Source organism: Erinaceus europaeus, chromosome 8 (assembly GCF_950295315.1).
Source record: "Erinaceus europaeus chromosome 8, mEriEur2.1, whole genome shotgun sequence".
Taxonomy (NCBI): domain Eukaryota; kingdom Metazoa; phylum Chordata; class Mammalia; order Eulipotyphla; family Erinaceidae; genus Erinaceus; species Erinaceus europaeus.
In genome coordinates, this window is record NC_080169.1 from 82,912,663 (window position 1) to 82,933,737 (window position 21,075).

The window sequence follows — 21,075 nt, forward strand, 5'->3', positions numbered from 1 at the left end:
ACCCTTTTAGGTGCTCTTTTTGGCTTCTCCACTTTTTTCACTTTTTTTTTTTCCCTGTAAGAGTGTCTTGTTTGCTTGATTTGCTTCACCCCCCCCCCCCCATCCTTAAAAAGAAGTTCACCAAAGTTTAGAATAAGACAACCCATTCTGCTAAGGGAGATCCTTTTACCAGATCTGGTGGATTCTGAAGAAAGGGAAATATATGATTTATCAGAAGCAAATATAGTTTTCTTTTTTTCTTGCTCCCTTGTTCAAGTAGTTAAATTACAAATAGCTAATCCAGAAATATTTTTAGAGGAAAGTCCGCTTTATGGATATCTTCAGAAATCACTCATTGTTTCTGCCTGAAACATTTCATCCTTGGAAACTTTAAAACTGAAACTTAAAAATTAATTTTAAATTTTGTTTGTGGTTTCTGGAAGTGAAGCTACAATTGTTTATTCATGAAGTTCTCTGAAGCTATTAAGATGTGGCAAGTGTAGATGTTGTCCTATTTTAAGACTGTGTTAGTGTATAGTATTTTTATTTTCATATTTATCAAACTTTGAACCATAGTATTATCCCTAAGCATGATCTTTTTAGGTAAGTAAATTCATCATTACAGTGAAATCTCATTCCTAGAGTAATATGTTTTGTAAATTGTCTTATGTAACACACTGAGAATATTCATTTTACTGGGTGTGTGTGTGTGTGTGTGTGTGTGTATATATATATATATATATATATATATATATATAAATTTTTTAAAACTTTTTAATATTTAGTTATTCCCTTTTGTTGCCCTTATTATTTTATTGTAGCAGTGTTGTTATTGATGTTTTTGTTGTTGGATAGGACAGAGAGAAATGGAGAGAGGAGGGGAAGAAATGGAAGAGGAGGGGAGAGAAAGATAGACACCTACAGACCTGCTTCATGGTCTGTGAAGTAACTTCCCTGCAGGTGGGGAGCCGGGGGATCGAACCGGGATCCTTACTCTGGTCCTTGTGCTTTGTGCCACCCGCACTTAACCCGCTGTGCTACTGTCCCTACTCCCGGGTATATATTTTTTTTAATATGGCATGACACAGAGATATGGAGATAGGGCCTCTCCTCTCTGCATGAGACCTTCACTAGCCAACTCTTTCATGCTTTATTTTAGCAAGACAGAAGGAGAGAGTGAAGTAAGAAGGAGAAATGAATAGAAAAGAGAGATACTACAGCCACTGGCTCACTGTCCATGGACCCCCCCCCACACACACACACACACACACTTGGTGATAAGCATGATATTCCCGTTCCCTTGTGTTGGGGCCCAAACCCAGGACTTCACTCATAGAAAGCATGCGTTCCACTGAATGAGCTATACACTCAGTCCCCAGGTATCATTTTTATTCTTCTATTATTTTTTCTGCAACCCCCCCCACACCCATTCTAGTAGTTTGTCTGACTAAAATGATTCCTGTGCATTTAATTTGTTATTTTAGGTACTTTCTTTAACAAGGTTGCAGCTCTCTTGTTCTGAGAATGCTTTCTTGGGTCTGTAACTAAGCTGGATTTTACTCTCTGCTTCACTGTGCTTTAAATTTAAGGAAGTAAATTTTCCTGGTTTTAAAATGGAATAATTTAAAATTTTTACAATGGGGTTAATTAATTAGCAGTTTCTATTGAAATCTTCTCTTTTGTGTTTAATGGCCCAGATCATTTTATTCTGTGATGTGAGATTTTCACAAACTATTGTCATGATTTTATTAAAACAGTAATGTATTCATACTATCAACCACTATTTTTACATGTCATATTGAGGAAATTAGGAAGAAAATATTGGACTTTTGATTCTAGGTTTCAAACATTAAGGATGAGCATTTAAAGATAACATTCACATTCTTCCTTAACCTTTAACTACAGAAAAATACATTGAATAATTTAGTCATAGAAGCACAATTCCCTTTCCCATTTTCTGGAAATAATTATTTACTGAGGAGATATGTGTTCAGTAGAAGAAAAGTTTGGCAAGTGGTACATATTTTTTAGTTCATTGATGTTGGAAACATATGTTAGTAATCCTGTAATAAAAAGCACATGCTCAAAAAAGTGGTTACTGTGTGTGGATACTAACTATTCTTATACAATGTTGTGTCATGGCAAGGATTTTGCTTAGTTTGAATAATGGGTCAATTTAAATCAATACAGAAGTTCCATAATACTGTTGTTTTAAAGAACTAATTCAGCCCTAAAAATATGCACTTGTAAGCTATAGAAGTTTTAGATTCCATTGTATTAACTTAGAGGTCAATTTGGACAAAAATTTAAACAAATGGTGAAATTAATGTTAAATAATTTTCATGTGAATTTAGCAACTAGAGATAGATAAAAATAAAGCAAAACTGCTTAGAAAAGGCTGATATGATAAAGTCATCTAAATTTTGTGGCATTAGGAAATCAGGATATATGTTAGCCAATCTGACAATGTTCTATGAATTAAATTAAATGTTAACTTTTAACTGTAAATAAAATGTTCACATTTTAGATTTTTCTTATAACTTATTGTTACTGATGATTAAAGAAAATATACCCTAACAGTGTTTTAAAACAATATTTCTGAAATTTATTTGTTAATTGTCAGTATTTGTCAGAATAATTACAGTCTTAATTTCATTTGACTAGAAATATCATATTTTTAGATAGTGATCTCTTTTATTTCCATGAGAGCTTTAAAAATTCAGAATTTGAGCATTTGCTGTAGCATATGGTGCATATTCTGTCCTATTTTGTATACCAGCCCATTAAGAAGAGAAAGTGAAGTAATCTAAAAATAACTCTGCTGTTGGCCTAATTTAACAACACAAAAGTCTTCTGTGCATAAGTAAAGTTCCACATTTTGTCTCCCCTGGTGGAAAATCTCTGAAGCATTTTACCACCTATTCACAGAGTAACATCTTGTTTGGCATCATAATTGCAGCCAGAAGGGCTGTTTTGACTTTTTTATAGTTATGTGTGCTAGCCCCAGTCTCAGTGCAAACTTAGTCTTAGGAGCCCCCACTCTCTGATGACTGCTGTTTAGCCACCTCTCCAGTTGCATATGCGCACACCTTTTCCCCAAACATTCGTTTCACACAAAAATTTGCAATCTTGAATTGAATTTGAATTAGTGTTTTAAAAAACCCATTGGGATGCGAAGTGTATATTAAGATTGAACACAGGTATTATAGTCACGGTTAAAAGTTTTTTTTTTTTTTTGACTATTCAACTTATCTTTAAATTGACTTATCAAAAGACATCTTAAGCACATTTAGTAACTTATCAGATGAAACACATTTAATAAACTTGCCTTTTACCTGTCGATGATGATTTTTGTAATCTTGTATATGTTACTTATTTTCTGTTCAGATTAACATTTTCATTCATTTTAGCAACCTCTTGTCTTGTTCATTTGAGTGCTTGGTGTGGGAAGCAGAGGATAATGGTTCTTTTTCAAACTTTAAGATATTAGCGCTTTGAATACTCATGGTAGACATTCAATATCAATTAAGTTTACAAAGTATATCAGGAGCTTGAATATGGGACATCAAAAGTGGAATGATGCATTTCTTCATGGTGAGGGAACTAATTGGCCCTCATATTTTTAAAGGTTTTGCACTTAAATTCAAAAAAAATTTTATTCCTTTCATGAAAACTTTAAGGATTTAGGAGTGAGCATTTGCTGTGGCATATGGTGCATTTTAAATTTTAAAATACTTTTGAATCCTACATAAGGATTTGTTCACTGATATGTTGGACAAGTATGAGCTTAGAAAACTCATAAAGGGTATTTTAGCTTTTAAGAAAATAGGAAACCTATAGGGAAGAAGTTCTGTAAAAGAATAATATGACTTGTTGGAGGAAGGGTAGAATTTTGTATGTTGTAATATTAGGGATCAGTGCTATGGTAGATCTTTGCATCAGTGGTCTGCAATGTACTATTTCTCTCAGTATTCACACTTCTGCAAAGTCCACTTTACAGTCACTGTCCATTGTGTATTTGACTTATTTTGGTCTCGAAGACATAAACACATATATTAATACATGAAAGGAATTGATAAGAACTTACAAATTGGAGTTTGCCTTTTTTGGATGCTGTCATCACTGTGTGAAGAAGGTAGCCTCCCAAGAAGATGAAAGACTACATGGAGAGGCTTAGTTTGTTCAAAGTCCATTAGGCCAAGTAAGCACTGTTCCTAGGTGATTAGCCAGATGAATGAAACCAAATACAGAGTTATTTATAGTTTTGTACCTAATTTACCTTTGAGATTTCTTGTAGGTAGAGTGGACTGAGTTGTAGAATACCCATTTTGAAAATGAATGAAGTATAATACTTTTCAGAAAATAACATTTCCTGGACTGAAATAGATTTCTAGGGCTAGCAAAATAGATCGATTGGAGAATGCATATGCTTTGTTGTGCATGCAATTCAGAGCAGCTCAGTCCCTCCAGTGCTGGAGGAAACTTTTTTCCTGATTTGGTAGCTTTTCTTCTCTTCCTCTGGTTCTCTCTCTTTCTTCCTATGAGAAGAAGTTAGCCTGAAGTAGTAAAGCCCCAGTGACAACAACAAAATTAAATTTCTCATCTGAGACCTTTTATGAGAGTAATGATGATACAGAGGCTGTCTCCTCAACTACATTTCAGTGACAGTTTTTTTTTTTTTTTTAGAACCTCTATATGTATTTGTCTAAAGTATGAAATTATAGCATCAAAATGCAGTTTTGCGTTTGGCTTGGTTAAGAGAGAGTAAGGCATATTGTATTCCTTATTTCATTACTACATATTTATTTATATGACTGTTAATTTTCATGATTTCAGACTTGAATTAAATACTTTAAAACATTACTTAATTTTTTGTATTGTTTTTGTTTTTAATCTCTAGTTTCTCCCTTTTGCTATAGATAGGCGAATGCCTACAACAATTACTGAGTCTTTATTCTAGGACACTCTTATTTTCTGTATCTTGGATAAAGCCATACCTTCCTACATCTCTCTCTCTCTCTTTCTTTCTCCTCTTTTTCTTCCTTCCTTTTCCTTCCTTTTCTCCTACCCTCCTTCTTTCTTTCCTTCTTGTTGTATCCAGGACTTTGCCACAGGGTCAACTTTTTCAGACAGCAATAGAGATAGAGACAGAGAGACAGAAGAAGAGAGGAAAAAGAGACCCAGCACTAAAACTTTCCTTTGTGTGGCGGGTGCAGGCTTGAACCTGAGTCACACATGACAAAGGAAGTATTCCTTCAGGTGAGTCTGATCAACTCAAATGTAAGAGTATTTTATTTGAAGGTTAATTTTTGTTATTTCTAGCTCCACATTCAATTAATATTATTAATGTCCAACTGCTAGGATGAATTTATTAGTGATGGCTGGTGGACTTGAGAATCTCTTTGCCTGAAAATATTTTAGTTATATCATTCCAAAGTTATTAGAGAATTGAGATTGAAAACAGTAAGTGGTACTTCCTGAACTCACAGAAGAACTAAGATTACAAGAAGTGAATAGAATTGTGTAAGTAATTGAAAATGTATAAATCCTTTGTGAAACAGAAAAGGAAATTGCTTATATAATTTTTTCCTTTACTAGTCTAGCAGCCAGAAAAATGTTTATGAAGCAGTTCTTCTTCTTCTAGCGTTTGCCCTTCTTCTGTAGCCAGTCAACAGCATCAGGTTGAGCCTGATGTAAAGTTTCGAGACCTCCTTTGAATCTGGAGAGGTGGCAGTCATATGAAGCAGTTATATAAGTCCTCTCATGACAATGACTGGTCATCTCTCTTAAGGGAAACAAAGCTTATTTGTTATTTTGGAATTAAGAATTTGAAAATAACTTAGTAGGCCAAATAGAGCATGCACAGTGTGAGAGGTTAATAAATAACATCATTGAGAGGGAGTCGGGCCGTAGCGCAGTGGGTTAAGCGCAGGTGGTGCAAAAGTGCAAGGACCAGCTAAGGGTCCCGGTTCGAGCCCCCGGCTCCCCACCTGCAGGGGAGTCCCTTCACAGGCGGTGATGTAGGTCTGCAGGTGTCTCTCCTTTATCTCCTTCTCTCTGTCTTCCCCTCCTCTCTCCATTTCTTTCTGTCCTGTCCAACAACAGTGACATCAATAATAACTACAACAATAAAACAAGGGCAATAAAAGGGAATAAATAAATAAATATAATAATAAAAAAATAAATAACATCATTGGAACAAATCCAGATGGCATTTCAATTTAAATCTAGGGAAGGAAGGGTACTTATTGGCTAACTCTAGATGAGTCAAGTCTTTTGTAGAGTCATCCAAGATCGGACCAGGGAATCTATTTGGAAATCAAGTGACAGAAGCAGTTTCAAGGAAGAAAACTGTCTTCATTTATTTCCTGTTATTACATTGTTGTACTTGCATTTGATTAGTGATGATAAATATGAGTCATAAAAATAATAGTAAGTGAAAAGGGGAAAAGAGGGCTAAAATAAAAATATTAAAATTAAAAATCAAATTGAAAATGTTTAAGCCACTCAAAAAAATAACTATAGAGACATTTAAAATGATAGTGGTGGGGCCTGTTGTGGCACACTCATTTGAATATACATGGACTTGGGTCCTTACAAAGCCCTGGTCTCCTCTTGTGGGTGGGAAGCTTTCAAAGTGGTGAGACAGTGCTGCAGGTGTCCCCCACTTTTATTTTTTTTGCTCTTTCTCTATCTCCCTTCCCATTGCTCCTGCTCAACTTCCTTCTGTCCTGTTAAAAGAGAGAGAGAGTGATAGAGAGAGAGAGAGAGAAAGAAACAAAAGGCCATTGGGAGCACTGGATTTATAGTATGGGTACTGAGCCCCGGCAATAATTCTGGTGGCAAATAGATCAATTTATATAAAATTATAGCAGTAAATGAGAACAGTAGGAAAAACATCAGGACTATAATTATACAAAATAAAAGTTAAAATAAAAATGTTATTAAATATGACCTTTAAATGAAACAAATAGAAACTAAAAATTATACTAGAAAATAGAAAAATAAGCAATAGTAAAGTATGTGAAATTAATAAGTTAAAATATATAATATTAATTATGATTAAGAATTAGTGTAGAATTAGAAAAAATGTGAGAATCCCTGGACCTGAGTTGTCTACACAGCATAGCTATCTACTCTCAAGCAGTGGATTTTTTGTTTCCTGTTCCTCAAAAGTCCTCATGCCTTCCACATTCTTTTTTTTTTTTTTTTTTTGCTTCCAGGTTTATCACTGGGCTCAGTGCCTACATGGCAAATCCACTGCTCTTGTTGGTCATTTTTCTTTTCCTTTTGTTTTTCTTTTTGACAGAGACACAAGAGAAATTGAGAGGGAAAGAGAGAGAAGTACAGGGAAAGAAAAATACAGGTAGCACTGTTTCACCACTAGTGAAGCTTCCCCTGAATCCCCTTGCAGGTGGCGATGGGTGGCTTGCATTTAGATCTTTGTATGTGGTAATGTGTGTACTCTACTGAGTACATCACAGGCAGGGCCCACTCCTCATTCTTCATTGTGAATCTTAAGTTCCCATGTGAGATTATACTCTGAGGTATATTATTTCTTGGCTTCACAATGTCAGAATGTTTTGTAACACTTACGAATAAAAGTGGCAAAAAAGAATGTGAAGTTTAAATAGAAATTGTGCTCTTTTTTTAGATTATTAGAGAATCTATGTCACTCATACTGTCCTTATGCATAATTTCTTGCTCCATGTCAAATTTATCATCATTAAAGCACAATTTCAAAATGGAAAAAATTAATGGTTTCAAAATGACTGAAGATAAAAAAGTGTGTGGTAAAGCTAAGGATAGACAGGTATAGTAAATTATTGGTTATATATCAACTTACATATTTTCTGAATATTTCTTCTTTTACTTTGGCAGAGTAAAGCATTGAAAAGATTTGACAGGTACAAAAGTTAACAGACTATTCACAAACTATAAGTATAGTTATCAAGGTTATACAGAATGCTAGAGGAAGACAAGAGGAGGGACAACCACATTGTAATTGGTGAATGGAGAGAACACAGACCTCCTTGATTTTTTATAGGTGGTTTGATTCATTTTACCAGGATTGGAGATCAAGTTTGTGTTGACGTTTTAGAGCACTGACTCTTAAGACTCTCAAAGTGGTTTTCTACTTTCTGATGAGTGAAAAAGTTCATTTTAGAATTTAGTTTTTCTTCAAGTGTAAATCTATTCTCACTACAACAACAAAAATAATATATTTTTAAAAAATTTCAGGGGAGTCAGGCGGTAGCACAGCGGGTTAAGCACACGTGGCACAAAGTGCAAGGACAGGTGTAAGGATCCCTGTTAGAGCCCCTGGCTCCCCACCTGCAGGGGTGTCGCTTCACAGACAGTGAAGCAGGTCTGCAGGTGTCTGTCTTTCTTTCCCTCTCTCTGTCTTCCCCTCCTCTCTCCATTTCTCTTTGTCCTATCTAACAACGATGACATCAGTAATAACAACAATAATTATAACAGCAATAAAAAAGGGCAACAGAAGGGAAAATAAATTTAAAAAAATTAAAAAGCTAAACAAAATTTTTAAAAATTTTCTTTATTGGAGGATTAATGGTTTACAGTTGACAGTAAAATACAATAGTTTGTACATATGTACATATTTCCACATAACAATACAACCTCCCTCGGTCCTCTAACAAAAGTAATATTTAAAGGTTTTTATTTTCATGAATAAATACTGCATACTAATAACCCAAGCTAGTTGTAAATTTGTAAAGGTTACTACTATATCATTTATTTCCAAAATTCAGTCCTTTATTAGAGTTTCATGAAGATTTTCATATTCTGTCAGAAGACAGAATAAAGTGAATTATTTGGAAAGTTATAGTGTCCCATGCTTAAAAAAAATAGATTTCTGTGGGTCCAGGTGGTGGTGCACCTGGCTAAGCACACACATTACTGGTGCGCAAGGACCAGGTTTCAATCCTCTGAGCCCCACCTGCAGGGGTAAGCTTCATGATTGGTGAAGAAGTGCTGCAGGTGTCTCTCTGTCCCTTTCCTTCTCTATCTCCTCTCTCAATTTCTGTTTCTACTCAATAATAAATATAAAAATAAAGATTAAAAAACAGGTTTCTTTAATTGTCTGTAATTATGGAATACTTAAAAACATTTTTATGGCCACCAGGATTATTGCTGGGGCTCAGTGCCTGCATGATGAATCCACCACTCTGGCAGGCCATTTTTCCCTTTTATTTCTATTTTATTGGATAGGAAAGAGAGAAATTGAGAAGGGAGAATGACATAGAGAGGAAGAGAGGGAGAGAGAAAAATTTATGCCTGCAGACCTGTTTCACCTCAGGAATCTTTCCCCTTGCAGGTGGGTACCTAGTGGCTCAAACCCGGGTCCTTGCATGTGATAATGTGTGCACTTAATGGGGTGTGTTGTTACCCGGCCCCATAGAATATTTTGTTAATAGTATATTAGCTAGATTGTCTTAAGTTGGTATCAATGTTTAAATAGTACAATTTTGCATATGAACTATATTCATATGACCCTCATATACTTCTAGTATTGTGTTTTTTATGTATATAATATTTATGCATACATACACACATATAGTATTTTTGGCTTTTGAAGGTCTTACAATTGCTAAATTATAATTCAGAAAGCAATCATGTATCATCATCATAGCAAGTATTGACATGTATCAATACAGATTTTGGCCCTTAGCCATAGAAATTCTATTTTGGTAGGTGTCTGTGTGGCCTGCTACCAGTTTATTTGTTTTAGACTTATTTATTATGAGGGTCTCAGAAGAAGGAGGAGGAGGGGGAAAAACTGGGGGTATGGGTTGTGAAAGATAAACAAAGCACTCTCTGCACATATGATGCCAGGGATGAAACCTAAGACCTCATACTTAAGGATCCAATACTTAATCCACTGTGCCCTTGGCCATCCTTATAACACTGTTTTTTTGTTTGTTTGTTTTTCTTTTTTCAACTTATGTCTGTGAGTGAGATCATCCCATATTCTTCCTTCTCTTTCTGGCTGATCTCACTTAATATGATTCCTTCAAGCTGCATCCAAGATAGGGTGAAGAAAGTGGATTCCTTTTGGTTCCTTGGGATATATCCCCAGAAGAGGAATTGCAGGGTCATAAGGTAGGACCACTTCTAGCCTTCTGAGAATTCTCCAGACTGCTTTCCACAGGGGTTGGACCAATTGACATTCCCACTTGCAGTGCAGGAGGGTTCCTTTGTCCCCACAACCTCTCCAGCATTTGTTGCTGCTACCTTTTCTGGTGAATGACATTCTCACAGGAGTGAAGTGGTATCTCATTGTTGTCTTTATTTGCATTTCTCTGATAGTCAATGACTTGGAGCATTTTTACATGTTTGTCGACCTTTTGTATCTTCTGTGGTGAATATTCTGCTCATATCCTCCCTGCCTTTTTGGAATGGGTCAGTTTTTTTGTTGTTGTTGCTGAGTTTGTGAGCTCTTTATATACTTTGATTATTAGCCTCCTCTTGTCTGATGTGTGGCATGTAAAGATTCCCATTCTGTCAGGGGTTTCTGTTTGGGTAGTGGTTTATTTTGCTGTGCAGAAGCTTTTTAATTTGATGTAGTCTCATTGGTTTATTTTTGTTTTATTCTTCTTTGTAATTGTGTTTGTATTATCCAAGATACCTTTAAACTTTAGATGGAAAAGAATTCTGCTAATATTTTCCTCTAAATTCTTGATAGTTTCTGGTCTAACATCGATGTCTTTGATCCCTGATAACATTTGAACAAACTCAGATATGATGCTTGGTGTTGATGATCTTCCAACCACCCCATGAATAGAATGTATATGTATCAGTTTTGCTATGGCAAATATGTAGAATTCACATTAGCACATTCCCATATGATGGCATATCATATTATTTAGTACTTTTTTATGGGGAGGAAAGTATATGTAAAATAGCACTAGTAGGTGAAAAAAAAAACAGAATAATTGAAAGTACTGTGGTCAACTTCCATCACACATACACACACACACACACACACACACCCTTGAGAAACGATTGAATTAAATTCAAGTTGACAAATATATCTCAAAATTACATACTAAAACGGGGGAAAGCATGACTAGAAAAATGTACCATATTATTTATTGTTTTGTACACCAGGATTCATAATTTTATTTAGTCTGAGGACAACAGTAAGTCATAAAAGCTTTAGAGATTAGTGAGTGGCATAATGAAACATAATTGTAAGGATGAGAATATGACAAGATAATCAGACATTAATATTGATGTTAGTGAATTTAATGATGTGGGTGAAAATGAATGAAGGGCCTAAAGTAAGTACACCGTGGTAAAAAAAAAATAAACAGCTGAAGAATATTAGGAGGTGACTATTAGTGATTATAGTATTAATAATCTGTAGTTACTGTGCACTCCCAACAGGCTAATTCTTTTATGTACTTTACATATGTGAAATGATTTGATTTTTACAGTAGCCTGATGGGGAGAGTAGTAACTTTATTTATATTTTATACATGAGGGAACTGAATCATAGAGAGGTTGGGGTGCTTGTTCTAAATCACATAAATGGTTGGGGCAGAGCAAGAACTTAGATGATAAGCAGTTTGGTTTAAATACTAGACTTTAAACTGTATGGTAACTTTTATGAAATTTACTAATCAAAAAATTTACTAGTCAGTTGGATGATATATATAAGAAATGGGGAAATGGATAACAGTAAATATAAGGGAGTGATAATAATGAAGCAAGAGTTAACATATTTCTAAAAAATCACTGTAAAGTGGTAAAGAAATATTAGACACCATGACATATCTAGAGTGGGGCAAATAAATGGAGAAGAGGGATTATTATTATTTTTTTTAGTTTAACATGCATGTAGGAATTTTTTATTTTTTTTATTAGTGATTTAATAATGATTACCAAGATTGTAAGATAACAGGGGTACAATTCCACACAATTCCCAACACCAGAGTTCCATTTCCCTTCCCCTCCATTGGAAGCTTCCCTATTTATCCCTCTGGGAGTATGAACCAAAATTCTTTATGGGGTGTAGCAGGTGGGAGGTCTGGCTTCTCTAATTGCTTCTTCACTGGACGTGAATGTTGGCAGGTTGATCCACATTCCCAGCCTCTTTCTTTAGTGAGATAGTAAGAGCTGAGATTCCAGGACTCGTTGGTGAGGTCGTCTGCCCAAGGAATTCAGGATGGTGTCATGGTAGCACCTGCAACTTGGTGGCCTAAAGGCCATAAGATATAAAACAGGACAAATTGTTTAATAAGCAGGAACCTAAAGGAAGGAATCGACAGATTAAAATAGGGGTCTTTGTGTGGTAAGAAGCTAGGAAGTCCCTTTTAGGTATGTTCCAGGGGATCCATGACTGGTAATTTTTGCCTGAGCCTGATAGCTAACATGCAGATGGGCTGAAAGTATTGTCTGGGAAGATGGTGTCAGAGTTGAGAATAGGATTAGAAAGCTGGATTAGGGCAGACAGTAGCTTCTTAAATACTAACTATAAACCCTAGCGATGTGACCTAGGGCCCATATCTATTCATAATTAGCACAGGAACCTGTGTAGCCTATCTCTGTGATTTTGAGCTCACTGTCCATGGTCACAGCTAGGGACATCTCAGGCTATACTTATTTCAGGACTAGTCTTCCTCAGGTGGTATAGCAGGTTGACAGAGTCTCCCTTTAGAGTGTGGGGCAGCTCACCTCACATATAGAAATTGTAAATGACGATATATAATGGTTGCCAGGCTAGCATGGGGGTGCCTCTTCTCGGGCACATACTCTCTGGGTTGGAGAGAACATGACTGGAGCCAGCCTGGGCTGCTATTCACTCAGTGATGTGCGAGAGATGACCCAGGAACAGAGCTGGTAGTGGCAAGGTGATTCAATTCTTTATTGATCAGAGAGCTAAGGCTTTTAAAAGTTGGACCTGGAAGTGGCAGTCGGAAATGGAAATGGCTTGACAATACCATACATGGTTAGGAAAGGGGTGGCGAAAGGCAAAAGGGCTGGGAAAGGTAGGAACTTCCTTAGCAGCTGTTGCCAGGGTTTTAACTGGTAGGATTAATAATACCCTTCAGGCAGGGAAGGTCTTGAGGGTAGAAAGAAGATAGATGAAAGGAATGGAATGGCAGGGTCTTGAGGATAGAAAGAAGATAGAATAAAGGAATGGAATGGGTAGGGAAATAAGGGGGGATCTTTCAGGCAAAACAGTGATTATGTAGATAATAAGGAAACAGGCCATAGTATCTGGAATGCAGGGTGCTTTATGAGGCAGGGAGTCTGATAAGATGAGGCAAATCTTGGGGGCTTCAGGGTGCTTTGTGAGGCAAATCTTCGGGGTGTCATGTCCCTACTTGCTCAACCTCTCAGTAGAGAGAGAGAGAGAGAGAGAGAGAGAGACTGACAGGATGGACTTGCCCCTCAGGTTAAGCCCTGCCAAGTTCAACGACATCCTCACAATTTCCCTACAAATGGTCACTACAGTGGTCTGGGAGGTGGAGCAATGATAAAGCTTTGGACTATCAAGCATGAGGTCCTGAGTTCGATTCCCAGCAGCACATGTGCCAGAGTGATGTCTGGTTCTTTCTTTCTCCTCCTATCTTTATCATTAATAAATAAATAAAATCTTTAAAAAAATGGTCACTACATATGTGAATTTTTAAATTAAAAAAATCATTATTGGAGGAAATTCTTTTTGAGACTGTTGTCACATGTGTACAATTGTAGACATTAATTCAAACTCATAATGCATAAGAGGTGGTTGCTAAATGGATAAATTTTATTAATATTAATTTTATTAATTAATATTGATTTTATTAATATTAATTAATATTAATTTAGACTAACTTTTATTTGGAAGTATCATGATTTTAAAGGGTTGGGAAATAATTTCCTAAGAAGGTTAAGATAAGGAACTGAGTAGTTTAGAAAGGGAAGCTTGGGGAGATTTCATAGTGGGTAATGCTTAGAAGAGTTATGTAAAATGGGGAGTTTATCTTATCTAATGCCATTACAGAAAATGTGATAAAAAAGATGCAGGTTACTTAGGTGTAGGTGTAGATATAGGAAGGGTTTGTTTCTTAGCACATATTTAAGGAAATATTTTAGTACTGACTGAAGGTCACCAAATAGGGGTAATATTGGTTTTGGATTACTAAACCCATCAGAATATAATAAAATTAAAATGTACTGTTTTTTATAATTTGTTTATAATTTCTTTTTGGTTTTAATAAGTTTATTATGAGATATACTTCAGAGAACTTGAAATTGATATGTCATCTTTTTTTTTTTTTCCCATAAAGCATAAGTCATTACCATTTAAGATGATGGTTGCTGGGAATATGCAGGGTTTTAAAAAAATATTTACCAGTCTTCTCATGTGACTTATTTTTTAGTAGGTTAGCAGACTTCAGTTATTTAATTGAAATTATTTATAATATCAGTGATTCTAAAGACAGTGAAGTTTTTAATTCCATTTAGAGCAAAATGTCAAAATAAAATGTTTTTTCTTATTACTGGATTTATAATCTTTGTATCTACTTTTTTCTTGGCCACTGGGAGTTTTGTTACCAGCAATGAAATACAACCTTCATGTTGTACTGTGTAGGATAGATACTGTAAATTTCTAGTCTTGCTTTTCCATTGATCTGGATTGCCATATGGGAATCCTATTCAGCTGATCTTTATTTCCTGAGTCAGAAATTCTGTTTTACCCATCTTTGGGGCTTTCAGCAGCTATTCTCAGTGGGCCTTCAGGTACAGCACATGAAAGAGAAGGTTCAAAGGCTTAGAAAGAAGGTTCAGAGCTGAAATGTTTACACTGCATTTTAAAAAATTTTACAGACATTTTCCAAACTGATAGATCAGCGTGAAAGCCTACACAGTCTTTTTATATGCTCTAGCATAGGGAACATTTGCATACACATAATTTTAAGGAGTTGTATGATATTCATAAATTATACATCCACACAGAAATAACTTACTTGTGGCTTTTTTCAGTTACATAATTACTAATATTGTAATTTTTTTTGTTTTAAAATTTCTTTCTACAGATTTATTCTTTATTTAGTTTTATTTTGAAACTAACAGCTAATATTGAACTCAGACAAGCTATTCTTTACAAAGAAATTAATAATGAAAAGATATTTCTGAGTTTTTACTGCTTGTGGTCAGAACATGTATCACACAGTAATAAAATGTTTATAAGCAGATATAATGAAAGTACCATTGTGTGGAAAAGCTAATTATCATAAATTTATCATGTACTTAATAACTTTTAGTTCTACTTCAAGACTCCTTTATCATTATAGGTTGAGTTATAGGAAATATATAGACCAGTTACTTATTAAACATATATTAGCATTATGTTAAACTGTATATAAACATGCTTCTTGGAAATTTGCATATGTTAAGATTTTTTTGACAAACTAAAATTGTTCTTCTGTGTAGACTTATAGGATATTTTAAAATTGACATTCATGCTTTACAGATGATTTATTAAAGTACATCCATTTGATGGGTTTCTGTTTTTTCCTGTGCATGTGGGGATGTGCATGTGTACATGTTTGTTTTGTGTTTGCCTATAGGTTTATATAGTGTAAATATGTCTTCATGTCCATAAAGTGGTTATTTGCAGATACATTGATAGGTCCTATAAAAACAAATGCTGGGTTTTGTGTAACAGTCTATTTTCCTTCATTCCTAACTACAAATTCATCTGTGATGTTTAATAAGCACAGGATCATGGGCTGGGAAGATAACTACACTGAATAATTATCCTTTGCCATGTGTACAGCCCAAGTCCAAGGCCAACACACATTGTACTAGGGGAATCTTTGGTGCTATGGTATATCTCTCTCTCTTTTTCTGTGTCTGTCTCTATCTCCCTATCTGAAAATGTTCGTGCAGCGCATTGATGCCCCAGCAGCAGTAGCAACAACAACAAAGACAAAAAAAAAAAAAAAAAAAAAGGTGGGAGAGACAGAGGCTTGAAAAGTGATGAGGATCAAAAATTGATGGTTTAGTTAATATTGTATGATATCATTTTAAAATTTAAATTCTGAAGGCAGATGCCCAGGGTTTCTGAGATTTCTTATAATATCATCATATTTGTTGGGTGTTTGGTTGGCATTGGTGTGTTGCCTTTTATGAGGTTCTAAAATACTCTGGTTAATTTGTATTATAATATATAACACACTCTACTGTTACAAATATGACAAAATTTCTAATTGTTTAAGATTTTCATGTTTAAGAACTCTGCTATATAATCTTTGTACATAGTTAGTTGTTGAATAAAAGGCAGTGAGATAAACGCATGACTAAAGTACCTTTAAAATGGGTTATTATTTCATTTTTTTCATGTTATTGGGGAAATCATGGTTTATAGGATAGTTGTGGTCAAGGGTCTAAATCTTCATCTCCCTGTGTTAGGTGTCTATATGCTACTCCCATCACCCACCCATGGTAATTGGATATAGTTTCTTTTTCCTCCTCCTGTTTCTCTTTTTCATTGTTACCCTTCTTTCTCTCTTCTTCATCTTCCTTTTATTTTCTCTTTTTAACTTTTTTCTTCTGATCATTCCTCCTCCAATCTTCCTTCCTATCTGTCTTCCTCTCCTCTGCCTACTTCAATGTCATCATTTCCTTAAAAGTTGAGTTAACCTCCCCCAATAAATTTTTTTTTTTAATGTTAAAAAAAAGTTGTGTTTATAAGACAGTGTGGTAGTTGCTACTCATGATTACTTTAATCCTCACTGTCACTCTATGATGTATATATTTTTTGGATAAGAAAATGAGGATATAAACATTAAAAACAACGCTCAGTGGTGCATAACTAATAAGTAGTGAGGTCAGAATTCAAAACTAAACCTAGTCCCTAATTCTGTAATCTTACCACAGCCAATTTGAATCATGAGTTATAGGCACAGCACTCACCAAGTTTGTAATTCCTTGTCACTAGTTGAGTATAACCTAACATTTAAAAAAAAAAAAATAAGGTTTTACCACACTGACATAGGTTTAACACTAAATAAAATTTTTTTTTCTAATTAATGATTCAACATTTATTTACAAAGTTACATATCAACAGGAGAATAACTCCACACCATTCCAGCACCAGAGTGTTGAATCCCAAGTCCCTCTATTGCAAACCACCAAAGTTCTCCCAAGGTTGCTGTTATGGGTTTACTGTCATTTCTACAACTATCTGTCCACATTTGTACACAACTGCCCCTTTTTCTTCCAGGTCCAATACTCTCTTCCCCACCAAGACACACATAACCCTATGAGCAAGAGGATAAGAGGGCTCTGAACCCCAGCTCTATCAGGTTCCAGAGAGAGAAAGGACAAAAAGGAGAGAGAGATATGGATATAGAAATAGGGTTATGTGTGTCTTGGAAGGGAAGAGAGGTGTCTTGATGTCTGGAAGGTGGCAGGACATAAAATGAAACAAAATGGTTAATGAACAGGAACAGGAACCAAAAAGTAGGAACAGAGCAGATGAGATTAGGGATTTTAGGGTGAAAGAAAGCTTGTAATTTCGTTTTAGACACATTTCTTAGGGCCCACAACTATGATAGTTTTTTCTTGAATTTGATAGCTAGCATGAATAAAAACACTGGATAAAAACATTGTGTGAGGAAATGGTATCAGAGTCGAGAAAAGGGCTAGAAAGTTGTATTAGGGCAGAGAGTAGCTCCCATTCTTGAAAATATTCTATGAATATAATTATAATAATAATTATTATTTTTATGTAAGAAAGGATTAATTAACAAAACCATAGGGTAGGAGGGGTACAACTCCACACAATTCCCACCACCCAATCTTCATATCCCACCCCCTCCCCTAATAGTTTTCCCACTCTCTATCCCTCTGGGAGCATGGACCCAGGGTCATTGTGGGTTGTAGAAGGTGGAAGGTCTGGCTTCTGTAATTGCTTCCCCGCTGAACATGGGCGTTGACTGGTCGGTCCATACTCCCAGTCTGCCTCTCTCTTTCCCTAGCAGGGTGGGTCTCTAGGGAAGCAGAGCTCCAGGACACATTGGTGGGGTCTTCAGTCCAGGGAAGCCTGGCCGGCATCCTGATGGCATCTGGAACCTGAAAAGAGAGTTAACATACGAAGCCAAACAAATTGTTGAGCAATCATGGACCCTAAGCTTGGAATAGTGGAGTGGAAGTGTTAGGGGACTAAATAAAAATTTTAATAAATGAATGAATGACTCATATTTGGCTCCTATGCTATTAGAAAGACAGTTTGTTAATGTAGTCAAAGATATTTTAATTCATTTAACTGTTTCCAAAGATAGATAGGAAATATATAGGGTAGTTCTTAGTCAATGTATAGAATTGATAACATGGTAGTGACTAGATAGTATACTATCTCTGTGAGGGCATATGCCTTTTTGTTTTTTAGTGACTAATCTGTGAATCTACTTTTCTGGTCTTGGCTTGCAGTATTTGTATAATATATGCTATATTAATCTAAACTATTTGAATCCATAGTGGAAACAAAGAAACTTGGATTTATAAGCCTAGAAATTTTCAGAAGAGAAAATAGTAATTGATCCCTATGGAAATTTCAGAGTGTTTTGAGAATTCATCGAAAAGCCTAATCTTCCAGAAATATACACCATATTACCTAGTTTAATGCAGACTGCAAAACTTTACTGTGGCATGGGTTCAGTGAATCTGGATTACTGATTTTCCTCTTCACTAGTTTATTCACCTTCACAAACAGAACATAGTTTTTTATTTTAGAGGGGAATATCCAGTAGATGGGTTCTCTCTTTTGTTCTCATAGTGATAACATGCCAACTTAGATACATGCATTTAGTATACTTATTTCACAGTTCACTCACTTATTTGTTATAGTTCAGTTATTTATGTAAAGCAAAATTTTTAGTGAAGGGTGCAATCTTTAGGAGATTAGTATGAAAAATTAACAGCTTAACCAAACTTCATATAGATCTCTTGAAAAGTTAACCTTGTGCAAAGATGGCACTATCCATAGTCTTAAGGAAATTTAAGGATTAAGAAGATTAAGCATGACTCTTAAAGAGCTTAAAATATATTTGGGGAAATATTCATGTAAAGAACTAAATATAATGCAAGATTAAATGAATTAACTGCTAAATAACTGGCAATCTATGGACATGATATATTTTAACACACTCCAGAAAAATATTACATAAAAAATTACACAAACTGAGATTTGAATACTATAAAGGTATATGTCTGTAAATGTTCAAACATTTTCAGTATGAACTTACGAGTACATATTTTGTAGAGCTGCATATAAATGCAAAGTAATGGTGAGATTAGTATGCTTACCTTTTAACTACTTAAATTTCAGAAATGAGAAAATAGAGGATGGCTTATAAATTATCTCTTTAATTGATTCTATTGGATTATTGATTTTATTTATATGTTAAGTGTACTTATTATCTTTTTTCTTGCCACCAGGGTTGTTACTGGGGCTTCATGCCAGGAATACTAGTCCACTGCTCCTGGTGACCATGTTTTTCTTTTCTTTTTTCATTTTATTTGATAGGACAGACAGAAAGTCAAATGTGAGGAGGAAATAGAGAAGGAGAGAGAAACATATGCACCTGGTAATGTGTGCTCAACTGGGTACATGTATGTTAAATTTAACAGTTAAACTTGCTTATCACTCTGTATGGCAAACTGCATGGTGGTTTTAATTTTTCTTAATTTTTTTTCTTTTTATTGCCACCAGCGTTATCTTGGGGATTCAGTACTTGCAACCTAGTAGTTTTTTCTTTCTTTTATAGGACAGTAGTAGATAGAGAGGGAGAGAGAAAGAGAGACACCTGTAGTAATATGTCCCTGCTTATGTATTTTCCCCCTTTTGGATGGGTACTGGGGTCTTGAACCTGGGTGCTCACATGTTGTATCATTTGCACTTCACTAAGAGAACTATTTATTATCTGACCCCTGTACAGTTTTATAGTGACATGTATGTATAAGTGAAGTTGGAGCAGTTGATGATTTAAAAAAATATATATATATATTATTGGATAGAGACAGAGAGAAATTGAGAAGGAACAGGGAGATAACGATGGGGAGAGAGTCAGACACCTGCAACTCTGCTTCACCACTTGTGAAGCTTTCCTGCTGCATGTGGGGATAAGGGATAGATTTTTTAAAAAATAAGTTGATCATGAAGGTACATATATAATTTTCCAGTGAGAATTCCTAAATTCAGAAACCTAGAGTCTCTATCGTGTTTAGACAGTATTGGCTTAATCTGGATTTGTCTAGGTCATAGATCATATATCATAGATATCATAGATCATATATTTGTGCTCAATCCTCTTGAAATGATTAAACCAAAATAATTGTAAAGCTTACTCTTGTCTTTTAGGTGTTCTCAGTTCTTTTTTCCCAAGAATCTTTACTTTTCTGTAGATGCATATGAGTCCTCTATTACAAACGTTAGCACAAATTTTGTGGTTTGGAATTATTTACTGTATCATGAAATTTCTTTGCATCGGGAATATAGTCATGCCTTTGCTTGGAATTCAACTTCAGAGTTTCTCACAATTTGTCATTACTGTTTTGGTGAGGGCTGAAGTTTCATTTGAAAGCTCAACTGGGAAAGGGTCTGCTTCTAATCTTATGTGGCTATTAGCAAGATTCTGTTTCTTGTACTTGGACTGAGAAGCCTTTAGTTCCTTGCTGGTTATTGACAGAAGACTGTACTCAATTTTTCATAAGTTTGTTCATATGAAAACCTTTATCAAAGTCAACAAGAGGGTCAGTAGAGAAATACTGCTAGCAAGATGAAAGAAGACATAAGTTAGTGTCCTATGTAACATAATCATGACAGTGGTATATTATCACTTAGGTTGCATCCACTTGTTTAAAAGCAAGTTTCAGGTCTCAGTCACACATTCAAAGGTGACAAGTCATGAAAGGTCACAAATACTAAGTGGTAGACATTATTGATAGCTGTCTTAGAGTCTCTCTGCTACATATCTTATAGTTTATTTTGGGTAGGATAGACTTGTACATAAAATACAATTCAGAAGGATCAAACTCATCTAGTTTATTTTACTTGTCATTGAACAATTACAGTGA

General features: G+C 35.1%; 1 protein-coding gene across 12 annotated transcripts in view; it reads left to right on the forward strand.

Annotated features, from left to right (window-relative positions):
• The window catches only part of FOXP2 (forkhead box P2), a 629,028-nt gene that overhangs the window by 22,880 nt on the left and 585,073 nt on the right, over nucleotides 1-21,075 (forward strand). The window lies entirely within an intron of this gene.